General features: G+C 36.3%; 1 protein-coding gene across 14 annotated transcripts in view; it reads left to right on the top strand.

Annotated features, from left to right (window-relative positions):
• The window catches only part of VPS13B (vacuolar protein sorting 13 homolog B), an 804655-nt gene that overhangs the window by 310555 nt on the left and 475341 nt on the right, over positions 1 to 18759 (top strand). Inside the window, exon 20 of one of the 14 annotated variants that reach the window (XR_006592780.1) lies at positions 1369 to 1566. The exons of the other annotated variants lie outside the window; for them this stretch is intronic. The gene's annotated coding sequence lies outside the window, so the exon portion shown is untranslated. The remainder of the gene's footprint in view (positions 1 to 1368; positions 1567 to 18759) is intronic. 14 annotated transcript variants of the gene reach the window in all.

The raw sequence follows: 18759 nt of genomic DNA on the forward strand, positions 1-18759 counted from the left end.
AGTGAGGGATTTCTCCGCCTTTTTCTTTTCCTCCTCTGCAGGTGAGATGCAGATGTAGACTTCTTATAAAATCTTGCAATTTCGGCCACTCACATACATCGTTTGCACTTCTCAATGATTTCCTTCTCAACTTCCATCATAATCATCTCCTCCTTCTTACTGCCTTTCTTGTCAACCTTTTCTGCGTGGGGGCCATTGTATACACTTGCACAGGTGTTGACTATAGTACAGTAATAATAAACTTGTACTGTATTTACTGTAACCGGCCATGAGGCAGCAGAGAAAAGGGTCTATATCTGTAGGCAGCCTGACCTAGAATGAAGCAAAGCATTCCTAAGCTTACTCTTGAATGGAAAAGCAAAGGACTATCCATAGGTACTTTGAAGTGACAAAAAATACACTAGTGCCAGTTGTGGGCACCTTCCAACGTTCTGAAAAATCCCTGATTTCTGCCAAACACTGTGGCCTGAGACTGAGCATCCGAGCATGGGAGACCATCACCCACAATCCCACAGTGAGAGGGAGGAAGAGAAAGGGGGAGAACCATTGGCCCAGTTGTGATCATGTGACATTCAGCCTCATGTACTACTCGCATTGCAAGACATTACTTGTTAATAAGTTAAAATTTATCAGACATATTTGCTTATTTTGCAGAACACTCAGAGTAAGTTACTCGCAATCTAAGGTTTTACTGTATATCATAAATATGTAAGTACGAAGCACATGTATGAAGTCATAGAACAATTCTCTCTAGCAACTGTTTATTTTGAATTGCTGTTAAATTTCTGGAAGCAGACTACTGCTTTTCTCTTTCCCTCACTCCCTCCCATTTATCCGTCTGTTCATCCATCCTTTCGTCCATCCATCTGTCTAAAAGGGACTTAATGCAACTGAAGGAAGGAAGTATTATTACTTCCAGCAGTTGGTTTAGTGTCTTTAGAACCTCAACTGTGAGAAAGCCTAATGTGCTTTTCTAAGACTCCAGTACATTCAGAGGGTGAGTATGTATACAGAAATAAGTAAAAGTGTTAATCTGGGAACCAGATTTTGAAAGTATGAATATGGGTTTTCATAATATAGACTGTTACCATCTGTTACGTCTGTATCAGTGTCCCACATAAGAACACTACTTACAAAGAAGAGTGATTTATGCATGATGGTAGTTTATTCGTGGAGTATAAATTAGTAATTTTATGTACAGCATAAAGATAGTTGCTCAGAGCTCTTTTTCATGTAAATTATTGTGACTATATGAAAAGAATGTTGAAAACCAAAGGTTAATTGTAGACAAATTTAAATTCATAACCTTTTTCTACTACCAACAATAAAAACCTCCTCAAATTGTTAATGTTTTGCTTTTCCTCTTAGATCAGAAGATGTTGCAGTCATATCTACCCTTTTGGTCAGAGTCTCACCACAGGTCACATCTGAGGAGTGATGGTAGTGGTCTGTCCTGCCAGTTGTAAGAGGGTATTAGCACCATCTTGTGGTGCCTATTGTTCCCTGCCGTTTGGTTTTATTTAGTGCCCTGTCATTACACAAATCTTGATCACCAGAAAAGGAAAAGTAAGGAAGACTTCAGTTTGTTAGTTATATTTCCAAAACATATTCACATTCTGATGATTGGACACTTTTTACTATTGAATCCTTAACATTTACGTAACATTTTTAATTTCAGATTTTTGCCTGTTTTGGTAATAATTGATTTAAATGCTTCAAAATCTTAGTTATGTACACCAAGATAGCTTTAGAAGTGTGGGAATAATACTTAAGACCACTCTGGTAGATATTACTTTGTTTTTCTCTGAATTATATAAGATTATATAAGTCCTGTCAGATTGGGGCACCTGGGTGGCTCAGTCGACTGAGCGTCCAGCAGTTTCGACTTAAGTCGTGATTCCGGGGTCATGGGATTGAGCCCCATGTCAGGCTCTGTGCTGAGCATGGGGCCTGCTTAAGATTCTCTCTTTCTCTGTCTTTCTCTTTCTCTCCCTCTCTCACTCTGCCCGCCCAACTTGTGTTCTCTCTCTCTCTCTCTCTCTCTCTCTCTCTCTCTCTCTCATAAAAAAAAATTAATGTAAAAAAAGAATCAGAAGGAAGGATCTCCCTCAAGAGAAAGGAATTTTCCACAGTGATGTGGATAACGATGAAATAATCAGCAGTCTATAGAAATCAAAACCAATGTCTCTGAAAGGAAGGGGTAACCTATTGAAGACAACCTTTTTGTTTGTTTTAATTTTTTTTAAGTTTATTATTTTGAGAGAGCTAGAGACAGCACAAGTAGGGTAGGAGCAGAGGGAGGGGTGAGCGAGAATCCCAAGCAAGCTTCATGCTACCAGCACAGACCCCAATGTGTGGCTCAAACCCGCAAACCATAAAATCATGACCTGAGCCAAAACCAAAGAGTCAGACTCTGAACCAACTGAGCCTCCAAGGCGCCCCTTGAAGACAACCTTTTGAAACTGAGTTAAGTTTACATACCAAAATTGACTCCCACTGTCAGTTTGCTTCTGTCAGTGGTACCACAAATTCTCTTAATTTTCCAAGTTACATAATAGACTATCTATACCACCTTTTGCTTTTGTAGATCATAACCAAGTAGGCATAAATTCATTAAAAAAGTCTAATTAGAAAATGGTATAAATCTTCATTCTGAAATTATGCCCTTCCTTTTTTTAAGATGTTAACATACCCATGTTGGTTAGATGAGAGTAATTACAAATAATGAGGTTTTTAAAAAATTCCTCGATAAAAAATGTTGGTGTAAAAAAATAAAGTTACATTAATTAAAGAGTCAGCATTGTCTTAGATATAATCTTAGATATAATATCTTCAAGTTTATGACATAATGTTTAAAAAAAACCAGTGGTTTTCCTTTGTAATCAACTAATACTAATGCATGGGTTTGGTTACCTTCCAATTCTTATGTTTTCTGTACTCTTATTCCAGACAATAGTGTTTATGCCCAAAGGCTTTATTTGGAGGAGACTGTACTGGGATTAATTTACTAGCTATAGGAAACTTGATCAGGTTACCACCTCTCCCTGATCCTCAGATTCCTCATCTGTAAAATAAAGAGGAGAATAGCTGGCATATGGTAATAGCCTAGCAAACAGTGGCTATTAACCTGGTATTATCACCAGAAGAGGACTTCAGAATGGTCTTACCAAACAGTGTTACTGAACAATCTGTTAGATACTTACTATAATCTTTAGGAACTGTTAGGTATTCAGTGCCCTTCATATGAAGGCTGCAGAGCCGTACATACCTCTTGTATATAGTCTTATATGAAGGGTTGGCAACCTTTTTCTAAATGGTTTGTAAATAGTTTAGGTTTTACAGACCATAGGTATCTATTTCACTTACTCTACTGTTGTAGCAGGAAACCAGCAATAGACAATATGTAAATGAATGAATATAGCTATATTCCAATAAAATTTATAGACACTGAAATTTGATTTTAATATAATCTTTACTTCATGCAATATCATTTTTTTGATCGTTTCAACTGTTTTAAGATGTAAAAACCTTTCTTGGCTTGTGATCTGTATAAACACAGATAGTTTGATTTTGGCTTGCAGGCTGTAGTTTACTGACTCCTTTCTTAGAGTCAAAACATGTGAGAGCAGTATAGCAGACAGTCTCCATAGTAGAGCATCAGAGATAGTATCTCCCATAAATGAGGGATATCAGGGTTGTACTTCTGGTGCAGCTATAAAGCACTCTGATCTTAATTAAGATAGCTTTTGGAGAATACTATCCAGGATTCCTTGGGTTATTAGATAAATTAGTTACCCCCACCCCCTCACTGGGTGCCTAATGTACAGAATTATCCTACTCAGATATTAGCAGCTAGGGGCAGAGTAGTTCTTTGTCAGCTATCGTAAAGACATACACAAATGGAAAAGAAAGTGTGCTATTTGGTATGGTTTCCTAAATTAGATGTATACACCAGAAACCATTGTCCTCAAGGACCTGTTGCAAAGGCATATTTGATTGAGATACATCACTATCATGTATCATTTTGACCCTACTAGATTTTCATTTCTTGAATGTGCCTATCATATCACTGTATACCCTAACCCATCAGATGCTGAATATTTTTCCCCTTATATTTATCCTTTGGAAGACCATTTTGTATGACTGGATACCTTAGGCAAATAATTCAACACATTTTTGGTGCTAGTAAATGACATTCTTAGTACTAGGATCTCTAAAACCAGAATTATTCTTAGTTTGTCATCCAATTTCATCACTAAGGTATGATAATGATGATGGTGATGATTGCAGCTGCTATCACTTTGTAAGTTTCTATTATGTAACAGATATAAACATTGTCTTCATAACAACCCTATGAATTATGTGTTGTTAGTCTCATTTCACTTAAGAAATCTACAGTTAAGTGATGTGGTCAGGGATATGTACAGCTAGTGTCAGTGCCGGAGTCAGTCATCTACCTTTGACTCCAAAACTTTCTGCCCTCTTGTGTTTCCATTAACTTTGTACATGTTTAGGGCATTTCTCTATTTTTATTTACTTCAGTGTCTCTAGTAAATAAATATTGGTGAAGGCAGTGATTCTGTTTTAATTTGTCTTTGTACCTTTAGTTCCTATTCTAGTTGATGCCTAGTCAATGTTTATCGAATTACTGAGTGATTAACTGAGGACAGATTCAATATGATGGTGAAATAAGGGAAGAATGGCCTTATGTAAATTAGGAAGTCTCCATTGTTAGTGTAGTATGAGTAAGTAGGGGCAATTACTGTAAAGTGGGTCTTGCCTATAACTCATTCAGGGGTTCTAGTGGCATCATATAGGACTGTTGTCTTTGGAGACTATCTCTATTGTCAAATTATTAAGTATATAAAGTTACTGTTTCAGTGAGTTGTTTTAATCATATGATTTTGGCACTAGAATAGTGCCAGGTATACATGAATGTTTTCTCTCCTCTCTGTTTCTCTCTCTCACTGCATTTATGTCTACACACACACATATATATGTATGATATATGTGTGTATTATTTGGGATTGCAATTAATTTGAAGTTAATAGATTGTAATTATTAAAATGAGAAACTCACTGAAACTTTATTAGAAGCCCCATGTATAATATCACACACAAAGGTGAGTGTGTATGTGTGTGGCTATAAAGGCATTCTGTGGAATGAGTACTTCTCCCATAGTGCCATACCTGTATTCCCTAAAATCCTTGCATTCGGCACATAAAATTATAGGGCTTATAGGGAAAATAGGGTTAGAAGCAATTACCTCTCAAAACATACGGAACTGTATAAGCAGAATGAGGAAAACAGTAACAATTAGCACTGTTAAATCTTTGGCAGTTGTAATCAGCATCCATGTTAGGATAGCCTTAAATTCTGAGGCTCATGATTTATTTGGATGCAGATCTTTGAGGAAATTTTCTTTTAGAAATGAATGGTTTCATCAAAATGAAAAAATATGAACCAATGTGTAGACTTTCTCAACTTTTTAAAACCAATAAATGGGGGGGGCACCTGGGTGGCTCAGTTAATTAACCGTCTGACTCTTGGTTTTGGCTCATATCATAATCTCACTGATTATGCCTGCGATTGAGCCTGGCATTGGGCTCTGCACTGGGCGTGGAGCCTAGTTAAGATTCTCTCTGACCCTGTGTCTCACTCTCAATAGAGTAGAATAGAATAGAATAAGTAAATGTCTTATCATGTTCTTTGTCTACACTCCTATCTTCTTCAGATAGCTCCACATATGGAAGGTGTAGTGATTCTTGAAGCCCCTGAGGCAGTCACTGCTTGCATGAAAGGAAAGTGCTGTGTTTCGATGGGATTATCATTTTTTCCCCTTAAGATCATCATATATTGTAAAAAGCTTTCTCTTTAATTGTGAGAAAGTGGAAAGCTTCAAATTGTGCTGAGAACAACTCTTTCTGAATCAATACAAACTTTTGGTTATACATCATTGCCCTGCTTAACCAGTCACAACTGAACTAGTATTGCTTTAGAGAAATGTAAACTGTAGTGTAAAAGGCTGTTTAAGCTTTTAGGTCAAAATAAGTAGATTTTGACTTACACTTTTTGTGAATCCAAAATGGGAAGAATTTTACCTGTTTTTTTTTTTTTTAATTTTTTTAAATGTTTATTTACTTTTGAGAGAGAGAGTGAGACAGAGCATGAGTGGGGGAGGGCCAGAGAGAGGGAGACACAGAATCGGAAGCAGCCTCCAGGCTCTGAGCTGTCAGCGCAGAGCCCGAACTTGAAACATGAGCCATGAGAACAGGACCTGAGCCGAAGTCGGATGCCAAACTGACTGAGCCACCCAGGCGCCCCCTATCTGTTTTGTTTTTAATCTTTATTATAAGTAATAAACATCTAGTCATGGTGTATGGCATAGTGTTAGACCCTGGAAAATAATGGGAATAGAGATACAGTTAAAAAAGACTTAGGAAATAGAAACTAAAAGAAGTTCCAGCAAAATGTAATTGCACGTGGAGTAAGTAATAAGATTTAGAACTGAAAGGGAATACGGAGAATATGATATTTACTTGAATTACTTATTTTATAAAAATCCATTAGTGGTTACTAGAAGTGGATAATAGAAGAGGGAGAACTTACTTGAGAGGTGTTACAGAAAAAAAGTTATAAGTGCAGGGCTTTGTAGTCCTACAGATTTTGTTTTGAACCTTACGTTCTGAGCTTATTAGCTTTGATGATTTTAGTCATGTAACTTCATTTTTCTAGGGCTCAATTTTAACATCTATAAAATGAGTTTAATGTATAACCTACTTCTTTGGGTTGTTGTTGAAGTAAATGAGATAAAGCCTAAGTGTTTAGAGTAGTGCCTAGCACATGAAAAGTGCTGTTATTTTTTTTTAATTTTATTTTTTTAAATTTATATCCTAATCAGTTAGCATATAGTGCAACAATTTCAGGAGTAGATTTCCTTAATGCGAAATTAGTCAAAAGTGCTGTTACTTTTATTTTGCAACTTGGAAGATCATATGAACCCCAGTTTGATTACCTTTTTTTGTATTCAGATACAGTGGTAAGGACAACAGCTGTTTAAGGTGAGATCATTATTGTGCCAGAAAGTCTTTTCGACATTAGAAAAATACATAGTCATGTTGACTAACTTCATTGTAATTTTAAGAACCTCCTAAAAGCAGATTCTTTTTTTATTTTTTTTATTTAAAAAAAATTTTTTTTTCAACGTTTATTTATTTTTGGGACAGAGAGAGACAGAGCATGAACGGGGGAGGGGCAGAGAGAGAGGGAGACACAGAATTGGAAACAGGCTCCAGGCTCTGAGCCATCAGCCCAGAGCCTGATGCGGGGCTCAAACTCACGGACCGCGAGATCGTGACCTGGCTGAAGTCAGACGCTTAACCGACTGCGCCACCCAGGGCCCCATGGTTCTTAGTGCTTCTTGGCAATCTTCCCTCTCTCCCTAGTTCACTTACCCTCTGCACTCCAAAGCTTGCTATTGGAAGTGGTTACTTTGCAGCAGAGCATAGATCTGCAGAATCACAATATGCATTTTGATGAAATTTTCCAGGTAATTCTTATGCTTGCTAATATGTGAGAAGCACTTACCTTAAACCATTGTTTCTCACTCTCCAAACCCTCTCCTCACCCCCAACTCTTTGCTTCTTTGAACCCATTTTATGGATGATAACTGCTTCCTACTTTCTGAAAAGAGTGTAGCTATGAGCAGAGACTCTCAGGCCTTCACACAACCAGGTTTATTTTCCTTTAATATCTATAATTAGTACTCTGTACTCTTCCTTCTTGTTACTGTAAAAGAAATATCTGTGCTCTCATGTAATGCTTGTTCACTATCCCACCACTTCTCCCTACCCAAGGATCTCACTCCAGCAAATCTGTACTCATTCCGTTGTATCATTCAGTTTTCCCTTTCTGCTGGATCATTCTCTCTACTGTAGAAGTATGCTAGGTTTTTTTCCTCCCATCTCAAAAAAAATGAAACACAAATTTCTTTGAATCTCATCCTTCACCAGCTACCACTGCATTTGTTTTTTGCCATCTTAGCAGTAAAACTTCTCCAAAAAATTGTCTATCCCCACTGTCTCCATTTCTTCTCCTGTTTCTGAATTTACTCCATTCAGTCTTTTGCTCCCTCCATTCCATTAAAACTGCTCTTCCAAGTTACTAGTGATCTGTTAGGTTTCACTTGGCAGTTCAGAGTTTTCATTTTATCTAACGTGACAGCAGTATTTAACAGTTAGTCACTGTCTTTTGAAATACTTTCTTCCATTTGCTTCTTTTCTTGGTTTCATTTTTATTTCTCTGAGTGCTTCTTAGCCATATTGTGTGGTTTCTCTTCATTTCCCATTCAAAATGTATGATCTTTTTGGCCTGGCTTCTTTTACTTAGCTTACTGGTTTCAAGGTTAATCCATATTGTAGCATAAAGTAGTACTTCATTCTTTTTTTGTGGCCAAATAATATTCCTTTGTTTGTATATGCCATAATATGTTTATCTATTCATTCATTATGGACATTTGAATTGTTTCCACCATCTGGCAGTTGTGAATAGTGCTGAGATGAATGTGTGCATGCATATACTGTATATACGTACGTAATATGTATATACATATATTGGAGCACATGTTTTCAATTATTTTTGGAGTAAACTTAGGAGTGGAATTCCTGGGTCTACGTTTAACTTTTTGAGGAACCTCCTAATTGTTGCCGAAACAGCTGAACCATTTTGTATTTCCACCAGCAATGTACTAGGGTTTCTATTTTTCTACATCCTTGCCAACTTTTGTTAATTCCTGTTTTTCTTTCTTTTTTTTTTTAATTATGGCCATTCTAGTGGGTATGAAGTGGTACTTATTTGTGGTTTTGATTTGCATTTCCCATGATTAATGATGTTGAATAACTTTTCATGTGTTTATTGGCCATTTGTATGCCCATTTCCCTTTCTTCTCTGTTGAAGGAGACCCTCTGAAGATCTATGGAATCCTCTCCCTGTGCAGCTCTCTCCCCTATAGTACTCTGTTGAGAACTGGAACCACTCTGATCTTCCTGTTCTCTCAGCTCTGTCTCCTCTAACTGGGAAGAGTGCCAGGCTTTATTTGGTTCCTCTCTCTGCACCATATCCTGGAAGTTGTCTCAAGGACAGTTGTAGGGCTAACCTCATTTGTTTTTCATATGTCAGGGTCACAGTCCTTTGTGCCTGATTTCCATTGTCTTGCATACCTTTGTTTTGTGTATATTTTCTCAGTATTTTTGTTGTTTCACATAGGAGGGTAAATCTGGACTTGTTACTCTATCTTGGCCTGACATGGATCTCTTTCATCTTTAAACTGGAGAAAATGAGGCTCAGAGTGTGCCAAATTCATATGAACTCTGCTAAGATCCCTGTGAAGAATTCATGTCATCTTTCCATGTACCATCAGCATCTGGGATGTTAAACATTTGTGCTTTGGCACTCTACTACTGGCTGGACTTGGCAGACTCTGGGGGGTTGGGAGGATAGATGTGTAATCAATTGGTTTACTATGTCCGGGGTTGTGAACATTGATTATGATTCACCTGGGAGTGGAGAACTTTCTAAATGAAATTTGAATCTCTTCTAAGACTACTGGCAAGAGCTAAAAAATTCTCAATAATGAAAATCACATGTTTTAAAAGAAATGGACCGAGGAATACTTACTTCGTTTTAGTGATGTTGCATTTTCTTTTTATTTGTAATGGAAATATCTTTTCTTTCCACAAATATTAAGAGACTTTGTGAGACAAACTTTTTTTTTTAATTAAGGAGCTTTGAATATTAGGAAAGACATAAAACTCACATTTGTTCAAAACTACATTTATGTAAGAGCATGTCCTTATTATTAGTAATACACACCAACCTATTCAGAGGTAAATGGGCAACACACATTCATTGTACTCTCAAACAGATCAGTAAAAGATTCTGTGCATGTGTGTACACACGTGCACGCGTGTGCATGTGCGCACACACACCTATGTCTGTATGTGTAAAGAAATAGGATCCAAATTCAGACAGTTGGTAAATTTGGTTGAAAGATATTTTGGAGTTTCTTGTACTATTCTTGCAACACTGAAACTTGAAATTATATTAAGCTAAAATTTGATCATATTTAGAAACTCATAATATCATGACCAGTGACTGACTCCTAGGTGTGAAGTATGACATTTGTTTTGGCCTGTTCAGCTTCCGTTTTCCTCTTATCTGATAATAGCTCTAAGCTATGACTCAAGTGGGATTGATTTCACAGGACTAGGTACTTCAAACACCTACGTTGTTTCTGATTTGACATGATTGGTGTGGTTATGATCATAAGAACCAACCCAGTCTAAGGAGATTTATATATAAGACTTGTATTGAAATTACTGGGAAAGAGAAACTACCATTGTGTTGTCAAGTGAGAAGGTTATACTCCCGAACCTTAGTGTTGGCATTTGCCACTGTTCATAAGAGTTTACCTGAGAGCAGTGAAACAAATTTAGAAGAAAGAGAACCGACAGAAATAAAACCTTAGTAAGAAGACTGTTGTTATATACATAAAACCAAATGATTTTAAAAGCTTGATTTGATCAGTATTTGGTGCTTTGGGCCATTCTCTTGAAAGTACTGAAGAAAAAGAAATCTTGATCGTTTTGTGTCCTGATTCTATCCTTCTGACCATTTTTTAATTTCTTTTTTTATATTTCTCCTTCTTTTGATGTTCTGTTCATAACCATCTCATTTCCTTGATGAACATTGTCTCTAAGTTATTCTTTCTCTGACCATAGTTTTAGCTATATTTATATGTGCACGTATTACTGTCATTGTCATATTGTATCATACTGAAATTCATGTCTGTTTTTATTTTACATTATGAGTATAATTTGATTAATATAAGCTCCTTCCTTTACTATAACTCAATTATAGTTCTAGCCCCAGGAGTCCACAAAAACATACTAGCCTCTATATTTTGACTACTAATAAATATCTTTACCTTGGTGTCCCATAGACATCCCATGTTTCCTACTTCCCAATTGCTGTCTTCATCCTTTCCTTCAAGCCCATTTTTTATTTTAGTCCGTTTCATCAATAATTATACGACTATTCTTTGACTCTGGTAATTCTTATCAATAACTTATATCTGTTTAGTTATAACATACTATTTTACCTCTTAAATAAGGTATTTGTATTTGACTTTTACTGTCTCAGGTTATGCCTTTGTGGCTTCTGTCCTGAATTTGTGATTAATTGTAAAAGTAGTTTGCAAATAATGTTGTTTACCCATTTTGCCTCTGACCCCTCATAGTCCATGCTCCATTCATTTTGATGTTTCTGAAATGCACATTTGAGATTTCATTTCCTCCAGCTTTGAAAGTAGGCAGTGTTACTTAACACCCTCAGAATTAAAACACGATCTCCTTAAATGGGCTTTCATGACCTGCTCATATGTTCTATGTTTCCCTAGTTCCAGCTTTTTAAAGCTACTTGGATGTTCTTAAATATTTTTAATCCGTGTTTTTAACAAGTTCATCTCTGTTCCCCAAATGTCCAGTTTTTTTTTTGCTTATTGTCCAGTTGGCAGAATCCTACTTCTTTAGAACTCTACTCATAAATCACTTGTCCTGTGTAGCGTTTCCTCTTATTCTGAAGCATGTATTCTTACTTTTCACACAGTTCTAAAACTGTTAATTCCCGCCCTTTTGTAATTGTTTATTATTCTCCTCCTTTCCCACCCCATCTTCACAAGACTACTGGACATCTTGAGAATGCTGTTTTTTCTACTTATCTTTGCACTTTGAGAACCTTGCACAATCTGTTGTACATATTAGCTCTGTAAATGGTAGCTAAAGAATGGAAGAAAGGGAGAGAGGGTTGGCGAGAGGGGGTTATGTTAAATTATATACACGTAGTAAAATTAAATAGTCATTGATTTAAATAGGCAAATTAAGATCAGCTTAAGATACCTGGTTTCAGTCACATGCATATTCTTCAGGCAGGGAAATATAGAACACCTTGAATGATAATCTCCCTAAAATATATGTGATTTCAGAGGAGAGCATGTGATTCCCCCAGGAGAACTTTTGGCAGAAACAACAAAAAGAATAGTGTCTTGAATTCCTCAAAAAGCAAAGCCTTAGAGAAAGGCTAATGTGCTTCTATTATTGGGGATCATAGTCCCCGGATTAAGGTTATAAATCAGGAAAGGAGGGAGAACTACATGGGAATTATGTAGTTGTCTATACTACTTTCCAGGACAGTTCTTTCTGGAAAAGACTTTTTCCAGGCTGCCATATTCCACTGATAAAGGTTCTACTCCTCAGGGTACTATCTTTGTTGCTCTCCCAGCTGGTGCATGTATTTGTGGGCATGGAGTGAGGAGGTACCACATTCCAAATCTTAGATGTCAGCCAGGGTGATGGGAGAGGTAGTCCAGAGGTAAGGGATGGGCACAAGTCTAGATTCTGTCAGTTTACCTTGTATGGAGTTGGTAAGAACCCATGTAGGGCTGGTCACCACTGGAACTGCTGGAATAAAAGTCAGTTTGGGCTCACGTGGAGAATTAGAAGTTATCTAAGGTGGTAGAGATTAAAATATAATAGCTATCTATTAAAATGGACATAGGAAAAGACTTGTTATAACATATTAGAAAATATATATAGAATGTGATGCCAGTTATGATTTTAGAGGCTTTACTTTTTCTTGGCTACCAGCTTTATGTGACTACAGTGTAGATATCTTGAAACAGCTGGGGTTTAAATCCTCAAATATTAGATGTCTCATCTACACCAAAATGTTAATACTGATTAAAATTTTTTTCTTCTTTCTACTCTGTTGACTATAAAATATCTCCCAACTATCTTATATGATTTATATAATCACAAAAATCGTGCCACATTGGAATATTGGAACCAGGCCAGAAAACAGATCTGTTTGTTATCAGTAATCCAACTGTGTCTTACATTAAATAGTATTTGGAGTATAGTTTGAAGTATATTTTCAAATATTTGCTTCTGGGTGAAGTTAAGTTATATTTTATAATAAGTGCCTGAAAGATTAAAGATAAATGTGATAATGTGCCGTATATTCATTCATTAAATTCAGTATTTTCTGGGGCGCCTGGGTGGCACAGTCGGTTAAGCGTCCGACTTCAGCCAGGTCACGATCTCACGGTCCGTGAGTTCGAGCCCCACGTCAGGCTCTGGGCTGATGGCTCGGAGCCTGGAGCCTGTTTCCGATTCTGTGTCTCCCTCTCTCTCTGCCCCTCCCCCGTTCATGCTCTGTCTCTCTCTGTCCCAAAAATAAATAAAAAAGGTTGAAAAAAAAATTTAAATTCAGTATTTTCTATGTGCCAGACATTGTGCTTGGCATTGGATGTATGTGAACAGTAGAGATGGTCTCTGATCTCATGAGATTACATTCCATCTGAGAAGGTAGATAATGAGTAAACAAAAACTTACGTGGTCATAAATGTTAAATAGTAAGAAACAGTGAAAACTGTGATGAATAATAGCCTGGGAAAACCTAATTTGATAGGTTGTTCTTGGAGAGGCCTCCATAGTGTTAACAGAAAGGTGACTGAGGGACTGTAAACAATGTGTTTTGTTCAAGAGCAGCTGGCATATACTCACCATGGGGACAGTGCCAGAGATGAGATTGCAGAGGTGAGAGATTAGACGTGGCTTGTTGTCGTTTATGTTTAATGCAGAGGGGGTTGGGAAGGCAGTTTTCTGCAGAGAAATAACAAAATCTGCTTTATCACCTAAACACTTGAAATCTGTAGCCTTTTAGATATGATTTTAAGTTGTTGTTTTAAAAATAATTAAATCTTCACAAAGTGGAATGGAAGGTTAAAAGAAATCTAGAAAGCACAAGAAAAATTGACCCATCACCCAGCCACAAGCCATTTAAATACTTTTACATATATTCTTCTAGTTTTATCCCAATTTATTTTACCTTTTATTGAATTGCCTTTAAAATTTCTATATGCTATGGGGCACCTGGGTGGCTCAGTCGGTTAAGCGTCCGACTTCAGCTCAGGTCACGATCTCGCGGTCGGTGAGTTCGAGCCCCGCGTCGGGCTCTGGGCTGATGGCTCAGAGCCTGGAGCCTGCTTCCGGTTCTGTGTCTCCCTCTCTCTGTGCCCCTCCCCCATTCATGCTCTGTCTCTCTCTGTCTCAAAAATAAATAAACGTTAAAAAAAAAATTAAAATTTCTATATGCTATAAGAATGTTTCCATTATCACAGGGTTTGTAACTATTATTTTAAAGATTAATGCTGTGTACTATTTTGTCACTTGAATACATCATACTTTGCTTTACCATTCGTTATTTTTGGAGATTTAGATTGTTTCAAATATTTTCTATTATAAATATATATGAAATTCTCAATATTAACCAATTTTTGTATTTCCTTAGCATAGATTTCTAGAAATGGAATTTATTACTTAAAAGGTATTAAGTTTTTATTACTAAATCCATATGCAAAACTATAAACTACTACCAACAATATGTTACCAGGGGTTGGGAAACTGTTTCTTAAGGGGCCAGATAGCACATGTTTTAGGCTTGTAGGCCATGTAACGTCTCTAGGAGCTACTTAGTTCTCCTGTTTTAGTACAAAAGCAGCCAAAGACAGTATGTAAATAAATGGGCATGGCTGTGTTCCAAAATACTTTATTTAAAGAATTTTACAGAAATATATCCTAATTTGTCGACTGAAGCCTGAACTATCAATTATACCATATTCTTGCTACTATTTGGATTTAACCTTTTATTGTATGTCTAGAAGTTTTTGAATTAAATTTATTTGACCAATTTTTGCTCATTTCTTGTGTTTCAAAATAATAAGGTAGCCTGAAATTAATGTACTTTATAATTGTGATTGTTTTTTTTTTTTAACGTTTATTTATTTTTGAGACAGAGAGAGACAGAGCATGAACGGGGGAGGGCAGAGAGAGAGGGAGACACAGAATTGGAAGCAGGCTCCATGCTCTGAGCCATCAGCCCAGAGCCCGACGCGGGGCTCGAACTCACAGACCGTGAGATCGTGACCTGAGCTGAAGTCGGACGCTTAACCGACTGAGCCACCCAGTCGCCCCAAATTGTGATTGGTTTTAATAGCTATAGCAGTAATTCATTAATTTTCCTTCTATTCTATATTTTTATACTTGTTCCATATTAATCTTTGATGTTTCAGAAGACTCTAATCCAATTTAGACTACCTAAATGGTAATGACTTCTATATATCCTTTTAATAGTTGCAGGGATAGATTTGATTTAATACTGGAATGCTGTTCAGAAACCAGAACTCTAATTTTGTTACTAATCCTCACAACTAGGTAAGGTTTGTAACCTTAAGAACTCTGTATAAGGCTTACTGTTCCCTGCTCTTTAAATTTACATGTATCTTAAAAGTGTTTTATGCCTGTGTTACAGATGTAAAAACTGGAATTATGGTCAGGTAGAATAAAGTATTGGCATGTTTCAGAGACTTGCTGTTCTTTATGGTGTTATGTGTGCTGTAAGTAGAATAAGATTCTAAATAACCATCAAGTGCTCTAGAAGTATTTTTTGGAAAATAGTAAGTAGGCTAAGTTAAACATGCAGATTTATTTATTTTTTTGCCTCAGCCATCAGGTCTCTGCCTCACACACCAAAACAAGCCAAATTAGGGGAACAATCATTTTAGTCTCAGGTTACTTTGTGAAAACAAATATTGGGAGTTTTTATTTGGTTGGTTTTGATATATACAGGAAAATAATTTACTAAAAATGTTTTGGTTTATTGTTGGGACTTGGTGATCCCAAGGTTCTTGTATTTAAAAAGCAGCTTGAGTTTTTGAGGAATTGGAAAAATAGCTTGGCTGGAAAAGGATGACTGCTGGAATGGAGGGCGTATCTTGGACTTAGAACAACTAGAAATTTATTGTGTGATTTATGTGATGAGATTTTAGATGAAATGAGAAGTCATGTTGTTAAGTACCAGAAAATACATGCTTATCTGGTCTTGATCAATAAAGCATTGCTTTTAATTTCTAAGTTAAGATTTATTATTATTAATAAAAATTTTAGTATTTGTGGATTTGATAATTAAATCAAAATGTACATTTTGTTTTCATAGCTAGTCTGTTGAGTACTATCATGATTTCAAGAGTCCTTTCCAACCTTTACTAGTACATGGAATTTAAAAATGACAGACGCCATCTAATGTGGATGACTCAAGATTCTTCTTCCAATTTGTTTTAAGAATCATAACAACAAACATTTATTAAGCTTCTTGCTAGAATCTATACCAAAAAATACAAGAATATGGTCCTTCATTCTGTGTGTTTAACATTTAAACCAGATATCGATAACTTTATATAATCAGCAAAATTAAAATGCTAAATCAGTATAATATATATTCAGCATTTAGAATTAAGCATGATCAGAGATGACCTGTATTGGCTTTAAATTATGAAACCAAACTAATACTCTTTTATTCCAAGTTATTATACATCAATTCATATTTTATGCATCATTAATTGAAAAGATAATTGTATCATGTTGTTTATACTGTCTTTTTTTTATTAATATGAAATTTATTGTCAAATTGGTATCCATACAACACCCAGTGCTCATCCCAATAGGTGCCCTCCTCAATGCCCATCACCCCCTTTCTCCTCCCTCCTGCCCCCCATCAACCCTCAGTTTATTCTCAGTTTTTAGGAGTCTCTTATGTTTGCCTCCCTCCCTCTCTGTAACTTTTTTTTCCCCCTTCCCCTCCCCCATGGTCTTCTGTTAAGTTCCTGAAGATCCACATAAGAGTAAAAACATATGGTTATCTGTCTTTCTCTGTATGACTTATTTCACTTAGCATAATACTCTCCAGTTCCATCCACGTTGCTACAAAAGGCCATATTTAATTCTTTCTCATTGCCAAGTAGTATTCCATTGTATATATAAACCAAAACTTCTTTATCCATTCATCAGTTGAAGGACATTAGGGCTCTTTCCATAGTTTGGCTATTGTTGAAAGTGCTGCTATAAACATTGGGGTACAAGTGCCCCTATGCATCAGCACTCCTGTATCGCTTGGGTAAATTCCTAGCAGTGCTATTGCTGGGTCATAGGGTAGATGCATTTTTAATTTTTTGAGGAACCCCCACACTGTTTTCCAGAGCAGCTGCACCAATTTGCATTCCCACCAACAGTGCAAGAGGGTTCCCGTTTCTCCACATCCTGTCCAGCATCTGTAGTTTCCTGATTTGTTCATTTTAGCCACTCTGACTATATTTCCCTGATGATGAGTGACGTTGAACATCTTTTCATGTGCCTGTTGGCCATCTGGATGTCTTCTTTAGAGGAGTGTCTATTCATGTCTTCTGCCTTGTTTATACTGTCTTTACAAGGCTCATAGCCTCAAGTTATTTACTGTACGTTAATACAATTAAGATATATGATGGAGGTTTGTGTCCATTTATAAAAGAGATGAAGAAATACTTGAAGTGATAAAACTATCATAATATTGGACAGCAGAAAATACTTTATTGAGGTAATAAGTGAATTGAGAAGTTTTATAGTTATATCTTGGTTTATAATGTATAGTTTGATTATATTGTCTTCTAAGACAGTTTAAAGTGAAGAATTGGTTTGAAAAGTTATTGTTAGAGGATTGTAGATTTGTTCAAAATGATTGGTGTGGGATCACTGTGGTGGAGATTTTGAATAATGAAAATCCTGAATAAAGAATATTGACAAATTGCGGATAAATAAGAGACTTTTATGACATCTGGTAATTTTCTAAATGGTTTTTTACTTGTGGTGAATCAAATTAGGCTTCTTTTTCTTATATGAACCAAAGCTTTCATTGAAATTCAAAAATGGTCAGGAATAATGCTGATGTAGTTTCTTGGTTTTAGAATATAAATAATTATTACTAAATCATGAAGTGATATGTTTCTTCTACCTTGATTTGTATACAGCATGGTTCCTAGAATTGCCTGTCTTTTCCAGAGTATACTATTTGTGTATTGTCCCCCATACATTCAGACATACTACTATTTTATGTTTCAGTAAGCATGTCTATTATATATTTTGTTTAGTCATACATATACATATGTTTAATACCTGAAATTTCTCTGCAGTATACCTGTTTTTTCACTGTATTTTTAAAAAATGGTTATTTATTTATTTTGAGAGAGTGAGAGTGTGTTCTTGTGAGCCGGGGAGGAGCAGAGAAAGAGGGAGGGAAAGAATCCCAAACAGGCTCCAGGCTGTCAGCACAGAGTTTGATCTCACAAACCATGAGATCATGACCTGAGCCAAAATCGAGAGTTGGATGCTTAACTGACTGAGTCATCTAATCCTCCTATTTTATTTTTTAAGCTTTTATTTTAATCACTTGGTGCTCATCACAACAAGTGAACTCCTTAATCCCCATCACTTATTTCCCCCACCCACTACCCTCTGGTAACCATCAGTTTGTCTTTTATAGTTAAGAGTCTGTTTCTTGGTTTGGCTCTCCCTTTTGCCCTTTGTACCTTCGTTTTGCTTCCTAAATTCCACATGTGAATGAAATCATATGGTATTTGTTTTTCTCTGGCTCCCTTATTTCACTTCAGCATTATACAGTCTAGCTCCATCTGTATCATTGCAAACAGCAATATTTCATTCTTTTTTATGGCTCCGTAATATTCCACTGTGTGTGTGTGTGTGTGTGTGTGTGTGTGTGTGTGTGTGTGATGCATGCATGCATCTTTTTCCATTCATCAACTGATGGAAGCTTGGG

This window comes from Felis catus, chromosome F2, assembly GCF_018350175.1.
Source record: "Felis catus isolate Fca126 chromosome F2, F.catus_Fca126_mat1.0, whole genome shotgun sequence".
Lineage (NCBI taxonomy): Eukaryota > Metazoa > Chordata > Mammalia > Carnivora > Felidae > Felis > Felis catus.